The 8,075-nt window shown below is 47.5% G+C and overlaps 1 long non-coding RNA gene across 1 annotated transcript; it reads left to right on the plus strand.

Moving 5' to 3' along the window:
- Positions 1–1,482: 1,482 nt before the first annotated feature.
- LOC138844076 (uncharacterized) lies at positions 1,483–6,568 on the plus strand. Its single transcript, XR_016214205.1, has 2 exons — positions 1,483–1,668; positions 5,446–6,568. It is a non-coding gene; the product is annotated as an uncharacterized LOC138844076 (long non-coding RNA).
- Positions 6,569–8,075: the final 1,507 nt, after the last annotated feature.

An 8,075-nucleotide genomic window follows, 5' to 3' on the forward strand; every position in this document is an offset into this window, starting at 1 on the left:
ATTTAGAAACAAGTATGAATCACAGTATTTTTTTAGCAATATTGAGATAGAATTCATGTAATATACTTTACCCATTAAAAGTGTACACTCTGCGATGGACGTTTGTGCAGCGGTTAAGACACAGCTTGGTGGGGCTGGCGCTGTGGCGTAGCTGGTAGCTACGTAGCTGGTAGCTCCCATCTGGGTGCCGGTTCGAGTCCTGGCTGCTCTACTTCTGATCCAGCTCTCTGCTATAGCCTGGGAAAGCAGTGCATGATGGCTCAAGTCCTCGGGCCCCTGCTCCCACTTGGGAGACCTGGAGGAAGCTCCTGGCTCCTGGCTTCAGGTCAACCCAGCTCCAGTCATTGCGGCCCTCTGGGGAGTGAACCAGCAGATAGAAGATCTCTCTCTCTCTCTCTCTCTGCCTCTGCCTCTTTGTAACTCTGCCTTTCAAATAAATAAATATTAAAAAAAAAAAAAAAGGACACAGCTTGGGATGTCCATGTCCCATATAAGAGTACCTGGGTTTGAGTTTTAGCTCTGCTTCCTGCTAATGTACGTCCCAGAGGGCAGCAGGCGATGACTCAACCAGCTGGGTTCCTGCCAGCCATGTGGGAGACCAGGATAGAGTTCCAGGCTCTTGGTTTCAACCTGATCCAGCCCTGGCTGTTGCCAGCATTTGGGGTATGAACCAGCGGATGAAAGATCTCCCTCCTCCCCATGTTTCAAGAAAATTTTTAGAATAATAAAAACACAGACTTATATTTTTCATGATTGCTAAGTTTCATTCAACTGCTATACCTGATTCTGCTTTGTACCAAGTTCACTTAAAAAGTTTTAAGGATTAATTAGAATAATAAAAAATAAAATAATAAAATATACAACTCTCTGGTTCTCAGAGGTGTCAACCATCACCACCGTTAGTTACAGGACATTTGCATCCTATAAAAGCATTCGCAGTCTATTGCTGGCTGCCAGCCCTGCACTGCCTTGTATGTTTGTGTATTGTGCACTTACAAGCCCCTGTCCTTCTGTAATTGTGTAGCCCTGCACTCACATCTCACCATCCCTCACTCCCCCTTGCCTGCCCCCACCTCCCATAACCACTAATTCGACTCTGCTCCTTTGAGACCAATTATTTTAGATTCCCCATACGAGTGAAATCAAGCGTGGATCATTTCTAGTATTAGAACCATTCTAAATCTGGAAGATGCGACGTGGAGGCCTGTGGCATGGGAGCAGACATCCGGGCAGCTTGCACAATCGGGGGTCTGAGGATTGCCACTCAGTTCCTTCCCGCTTCCGAGACGATGGTACCAAGGAGAGGGCCCCTGGCTCTGCTCACTGCAGGGCTACCTCCCACGCTCACACCAAAAAAGCTGGAAGGCGACAGTGTTTGTAGGGCTCGCTGGCATAGCACCAAACAAAGCCAGAATGTTTTTCCTGGCACTGGGGTGGTCCCAAGTCCGCCCCAGTTATCCCAAGGGCGGAGGGGAACAATGTGCTTACGTGGAAGCTGTTTGCCCAGCAACAGCAGCGGGCCACAGTCACGGTCACGGGACAGGAGCTTTCCGTGCTGGGAGCGCGTGACTCCCACATGTCATCTTGCTTCTCCAGCATGCCAAGCGGATGCGTCTATCTCAACGTTCGGAAGACTGACTCTCCATATTCTAGACTTCTGTTTTCATGGTAAAGAATCCTTTGACCCCATAACTAAACTCTCCTTGTGCCTGTGCTTTGCTCGCGTTATTTGGGAGCTTTTCTTTTCGGAGGACAATTTTGGCGATCGTTTCGGGATCTCCTTTCTCTTGGATGGTCCCACAAGTATGAGATCATTGATTGCTCCGGGAGGAACACTGTTGCTTAAAGTCAAATGCCGCTCGTGCCTTGCAGCTTCACTGTTGTTTAAAGCAAGGAACAAAAGTTTATGGGGATCTTGTAAAAAAAAAAAAAAAAAAGCTTCAAACTTCTATGAATGAATCCCTCTTCATTTTTGCTGCTCTCAACCTACAGAAAAAAACTAATGACTTCCATGTAGCAGGTTCCATCTGGACCTCGATAAATTAGACGCTAACACCTTCTCCAGCTGTAGCCACTGAAATAGTCTTCTTGCAATTTAGCTTTTTAAAAAAATTTTTTTTATTTAATCATTTTGTCCAGAGAAAACAAAAAAGCAAACTTCAACCTGGGGAAGGATGAATAATTCCAAATTCCAATTTGAAGGAATCTGAATGAATGAGATTTCATGGAGTTTTCTCAGCCAGGAAGGCCCCCTCCCACCTCCACCCCCATCCTGGGACAGCGATGCTCATAACTTCACTCGCAGGCACACAATACCGCTCTCTAGAGAAGGAATTATGGTCAGACTTTAATTCGGATCAAGAGATAAAATTAGAAAATCTCTGGAGGGATGTGTCATTCATTATTTGCCAATGCACATAATTAAAGGAAGAGATATATGCAGAAGAACGACCACAGTGCCTGCAGTGCAAGCTTTGAATCTAATGGAACCCCTGCGTTCTCACCAGGCGCATGTCCCAAACACATATTTAAAGTCTGCAACTTGGGGGGAAAGTGGCTTGAGGGACAAACATCAAACGATTCCATGTGCTTTTCTCTGTGGACTGGAAAGAACGGTGGTATTGAGGGACAGGTTTAATTTGATACGAAAGATTGCTGTGATGTTTGACTATTTAAACAGTGAATATAGTAGATCTATCTCTCTCTCTATATATATATCTACTATATGTATGTATGTCGTGTATGTATATATATGTATGTATGTATGCACGCTTGTATATAGCTGTTGGGCTACTTGGCAACTGGGAGACTGTCCCTATGTTTGTAGAATTACTTATTTTATGACTCTGAACATGCATAAGCCAGAAACACACTTTTGGAACCTGCCAATAACTAAATGTATTGATCAGATTTCTCCAGAAAAACAGAACCAATAACATTTGTGTGTGTGTGTGTGTGTGTGTGTGTGTGAATGTGAGGACAATTCAAAAAGTTTGTGGAAAAATGGGAAGTCTTATTTTGGTGTAAAAATTTTTTTTGAAGCTATGCAGTTTTTTTCATAATCTGCACCTTTCATGAGTGGGTTTTTTTTTTTCAGATTTATTTATTTATTTATTTGAAAGACAGAGTTACAGAGAGGCAGAGGCAGAGAGAGAAAGGTCTTCCATCTGATGGTTTGCTTCCTAATTGGCTGCAACTGCTGGAGCTGGGCCAGTCCAAAGCCAAGAGCCAGGATCTTGGTCTCCCATGTGAGTGCAGGGGCCCAAGGACTTGGGCCATCTTCCACTGCTTTCCCAGGCCATAGCAGAGAGCTGGATCAGAAGTGGAACAGCCGGATCTGAAACTGGTGTCCATATGGGGATACTGGCACTGCAGACAGCAGCTTTACCTGCTAAGCCACAGCACTGACCCCTTCATGAACGTTTTGAGGACCCATTTTATGCACGGATTTCAAAATTTTTTACACTGAAATTAAGTTGCCTTTTAATTTTAATAAAATTATCTTGGGGCTGGTGCTGTGGCTTAATGTGTAAAGCCGCTGCCTGCAGTGCTGGCATCCCATTTGGGCACCCATTCGAGACCCAGCTGCTCCACTTCCAATCAAGCTCTCTGCTATGGCCTGGGAAAGCAGTAGAAGATGGCCCAAGTCCTTGGGCCCCTGCACCCACGTGGGAGAACAAGCTCCTGGCTGCTGGCTTCACATAGGCCCAGCTCCGGCCCTTGTAGTCATTTGGGGAGTGAACCAGCAGGTGGAAGACCTCTCTCTCTCTCTCTCTCTCTGCCTCTGCCTTTCTATAACTCTGCCTTTCAAATAAATAAACAAATCTTTTAAAAATTGCCTTTTAGTTTTCCACAAGCCATTTGAAGTATACTCATATTTATATGCACTTATATATATATATATGTATATATATATATCTTCTTTCTCTAAGAAAGAGATGTATTTATTTTAGGGAATTGGCTCATGCAATTATGAAGATCAAGATAGAACCAATGTTGCTGTTCAAAGCCAAAGGCGCTTTGCTGGCAGAATTCACTCCTGCTTGGAGATCGATCTTTGTTCTATGCAACAGGCCTTCTGATTGGCTGCGGCCACCCACTTGAGGAAGGGCAACCTGCTTTACTGACTGATTGAAATGCCAACCTCATCCAAACATACCCACACAGAAACATGCGAAATCATGGTTGACCAAATATCTGGGCAAGTCGACCCATAGATGAACTATCATACTAGGGTATAGCCATAGATCTGATCCTTCCCTAAGGACTGGGTTTGGAAGTGTCATGTCCAAGCCATCTGTCAAGACGGGTGGTAGTGGAAACATCTACTTTCAGAGGCAAAATTGCAGACGTCCTGACAGTCGCGAGAGTCCTCAGGGTCCCTGCCCATGTGAAGAGTCTCCATGAGGTGTCTCCATGGAGGTGTCAGCCTTTGTCTCTTATTACTTTTGTCCTGCTGAGAGCTCAGTGAAGTGTCTGGTTCCTTTGGTATGGTCCTTTTCTGCTTCAGCTAACCAGGCAGATTTTGTTATCCGCAACTAAGATCGTGGACATGCAGTAAGCGTGTTGTATTCTGTATCACTGTACAACAAATCACTCCCAAAATTTAGTGACTTCCTGCAACAGTAAACATTGGCTATTGCACTTTCCCTGAGGCAAGAGTGTGGGCTCAGCCTAGTTGGTTCCTCCTTAAGGTCTCCCGTGAGGTCCCAGTCCCGGGTGGGGCCAAGGCCGTCATCACCTGTAGGCTGTCTGAGCTGCAGCAGTTATTTTGACAATGGCGGAGTCACATGACTGGCCCACGGGTGCTGGCTGCTGGCAGGAAGCCTCAGCCACTCTCCTATGAACCTCTCTGTAGCATTGCTTGAGTGGCCTCACAACCCGGACAGAGGGATGCAGGAGAGACAGGTGTCACCAAGCTGTTGATGATCTTGTCCACGTGAAGTCACACCCTGTCCCGTCCACCCTGTTCTATCTGCTACATGAAAATCACCAAGTCCCGCTCTTCTCCAAAGAGAGGAGAAGTAGTGTTCTACTCTTTCATGGGAGGAATGACAGAAGACTAGTAGAGAACACTGAAAAATTCCCCATGACGCCAGCCTCCAAGAGAGCCCCCCATGGTCCTCATGTTCTCATACCTTCCAGTACTTTCCCTCCCGTCCCATGTCGCAGCCTGTGCGACCAATGGGCTGTGGATAAGCGACAGCTTGCCCCTCCAAAATTAACTTAACCAAAGCTGCTCTAGCGGCTCCTCTCTCCGCCCCCAGCCCACCATGGAGAAATAAGCAACCATGAACGAGCCCCTTACACAGACCCATGGAGGAGGGAACTAAAACCTCCAGCTAAGAGCCAGCCCAGAACCAGCGCAGCCAGCAGTGCGTGAGTGAATTGGAAATCAAACCCTCCAGCCCCAGTTGACTTCCTATTTTTTTTTTTTTATTTCAGAGGCAGAGACAGAGAGCTCTTATTCACTGATTCACTCCCCGAATACCTACAACAGCTAGGGCTGGTAGCGACTGAAGCCAGGACCTGGGAACTCCATCCGGATCTCTGCCATGCCAGTGGCAAGAACTCAAGTGCTTGATCCTCGGCCTCCCAGGGCGCACATCAAGCGGGGAAACTGGAATCCAGAGCAGAGCTGGGACTCCGATGTAGGTCCTCCCATGTGGGATGTGGGCATCCTTGCCAGGGTCTCAACCACCAGGCAAGTGTGTGCCCCATCCAGTCGGGTCTCAATCAGACAGATGTTGGGCCAAAACTGCTCCTGGATTCCTGAACCCCAGAGCCTGTGTCCGATAATGAACATGTGTTGCTTTAAACTGCTAAGTTTAGGGCTAGCTTGTTTTTACCACACTTGTACCGCCACACTTACATTATTTGTTTTTCTCCAGAAGAAAGAAAGGAGATGTGTGTACATTTATTTGTGTGTGTGCATGCGCGTGTGCACCTAGCTAGTAAACCTCAAAATATGGCTGGGTAACCCACAAGGTACTTTCTGGAGAAGAGAATGGGAGAGTAAGTGATGTTACTAGAGGAGTAAGACATGATTGTTTTTCCATCCTCACAGCATAGCAATTTCCTACTTTCTGGGTGTTCACCAAATACCTGAAAATTCTCAACCAAATCGTCAACCAAAAATGTTATTTATTTCAGAATGAAGACTACTGCCTACCAAGCCAGAAATTGCTGCCATACAGAATGTGTCAGGCCAGGGGCCGGCACTGTGGCATAGTGGGTAAGGCTGCCACCTGCAGCACCAGCATCCCATATGGGTGCTGGTTTGAGTCCCAGCTGCTCCACCTCTGATCCACTCTCTTCTATGGCCTGGGAAAGCAGTGGAAGATGGCCCAAGTCCTTGGGCCCCCGCACTCGGGTGGGGGACCCAGAAGAAGCTCCTGGCTCCTGGTTTCAGATTGGCTCAGCTCCACCTGTTATAGCCATTTGGGGAGTGACCAGAGGATACAAGACTTCTCTCAATCTCTCTCTCTTTTTCTCTCTGTCTGCCTCTACACCTCTCTGTAACTCTGCCTTTCAAGTAAATAAATAAACCTTTTATATAAAAAAAAAAGTGTCAGGCCAGACCTGGAAAAGCCTCACATAAGATGGAGATGGCCAGGTTGGGCACTGGGCTCTTGTCCGCGGCGCTGTGCTTCAACACAAGCAATGATTTGCTCTGTGGAATTCAGGGTAGCCTTAGGACTTGACGATCCAGAGCTGTGGCTTCTAGTCAGTAGTTTGTAGGCCGTTCAATCATGTGTTTAGGTTTAATAGCCAAAACCATCGCACAATCTACATTTGATCAGCTGCACCAAATCTGACCACATCCATTTGTTCAATACATTGTTCCTGAGCGCCAACTGGGTGCTGCAACCCTGACTTTGAATGGTCCCAGCGCTGCAGGAGACAGCAGATGCCATTACCTGGGGGGAGAAACGCAAGTGTGGGAAGCAAAAGCCCTACTCCTGCTCCTCCTGGGGAGAAAGCCAGCAGCCTGTCTCCCAGGGAGCGGCGCATGTGAACTCACCCAGGTGGAAGCCTGCAGAATTCTGATTTGACGGCGCACCAGGAGCAGAGCTATGCCCCCGGGGAAAAGCCATTAACCACGCTCATGACTGTTGCATCAAACCAGAAGGTCGGTTTATTAATTTACAATGAAAATTCTAAGTATCCCAGGGACCAGATTACTCACGTTTCCCTGAGCAGCCTCTGATTTCCTCCCTCTCATCCTCTGCTCCTGGCCTCCCGTCTTTCTTTCCTTTCTTCCATTCTGGCTCCAACGCGTGAAGTGAGTGTGTTCTAGGAGGCAGGCCTGCAGCTGAGTGCTGGCAGAACAAGGTAGCGTGAAACAGACAAGAGGGGGCCGGCGCTGTGGCGTAGCGGGTAAAGCTGCTGGCTACAGCGCCAGCAGCCCATATGCACGCCGGTTCTTGTCCCGGCTGCTCCACTTCGGATCCAGCTCTCTGCTGTGGCCTGGGGAAAGCAGTAGAAGCAGTGGAAGATGGCCCAAGTCCTTGGGCTCCCTGCACCCATGTGGGAGACCTGAAAGAAACTCCTGGCTCCTGGCTTCAGATCGGCGCAGCTCTGGCCCTTGCTGCCAATTGGGGAGTGAACTAGTGTATGGAAGACCTCTCTCTCTCTCTGCCTCTGCCTCTCTGGAACTCCGCCTTTCAAATAAATAAATGAATCTTTAAAAAGTTGTTTAAAATAATAAAATTAAGGTGTAAGGGCAAGCGTTTGGGGCAGCAGTTAAGATGCTACTTGGGACGCCCGCATCCTATATCCGAGTGCCCCGGTTGAGTCTCAGCTCTTTTTCCAGTTCCAGCTTCCTGTTAATGCAGACCCTGGGAGGCAGCAGTTGATGGCTCAAATACTTGGGTTCCTGAAACCCGTGTGGGAAACTCATATTAATTTCTGGGCTACTGACTTTGGCCTGGCCCAGTCCCAGCTACTGCAGGCATTTGGGGAGGGAACCAGCAGATGGAAATTCTGTCTCTCTCAGACTGTCCTCTCTGCCTTTCAAATAAACAAGCAGACATTGAAAATAAAACAAAATCCAGATTTTGCCAATATGGCAA

Source organism: Oryctolagus cuniculus, chromosome 10 (assembly GCF_051225735.1).
Source record: "Oryctolagus cuniculus isolate XC-2025 breed Fujian yellow rabbit chromosome 10, ASM5122573v1, whole genome shotgun sequence".
NCBI lineage: Eukaryota > Metazoa > Chordata > Mammalia > Lagomorpha > Leporidae > Oryctolagus > Oryctolagus cuniculus.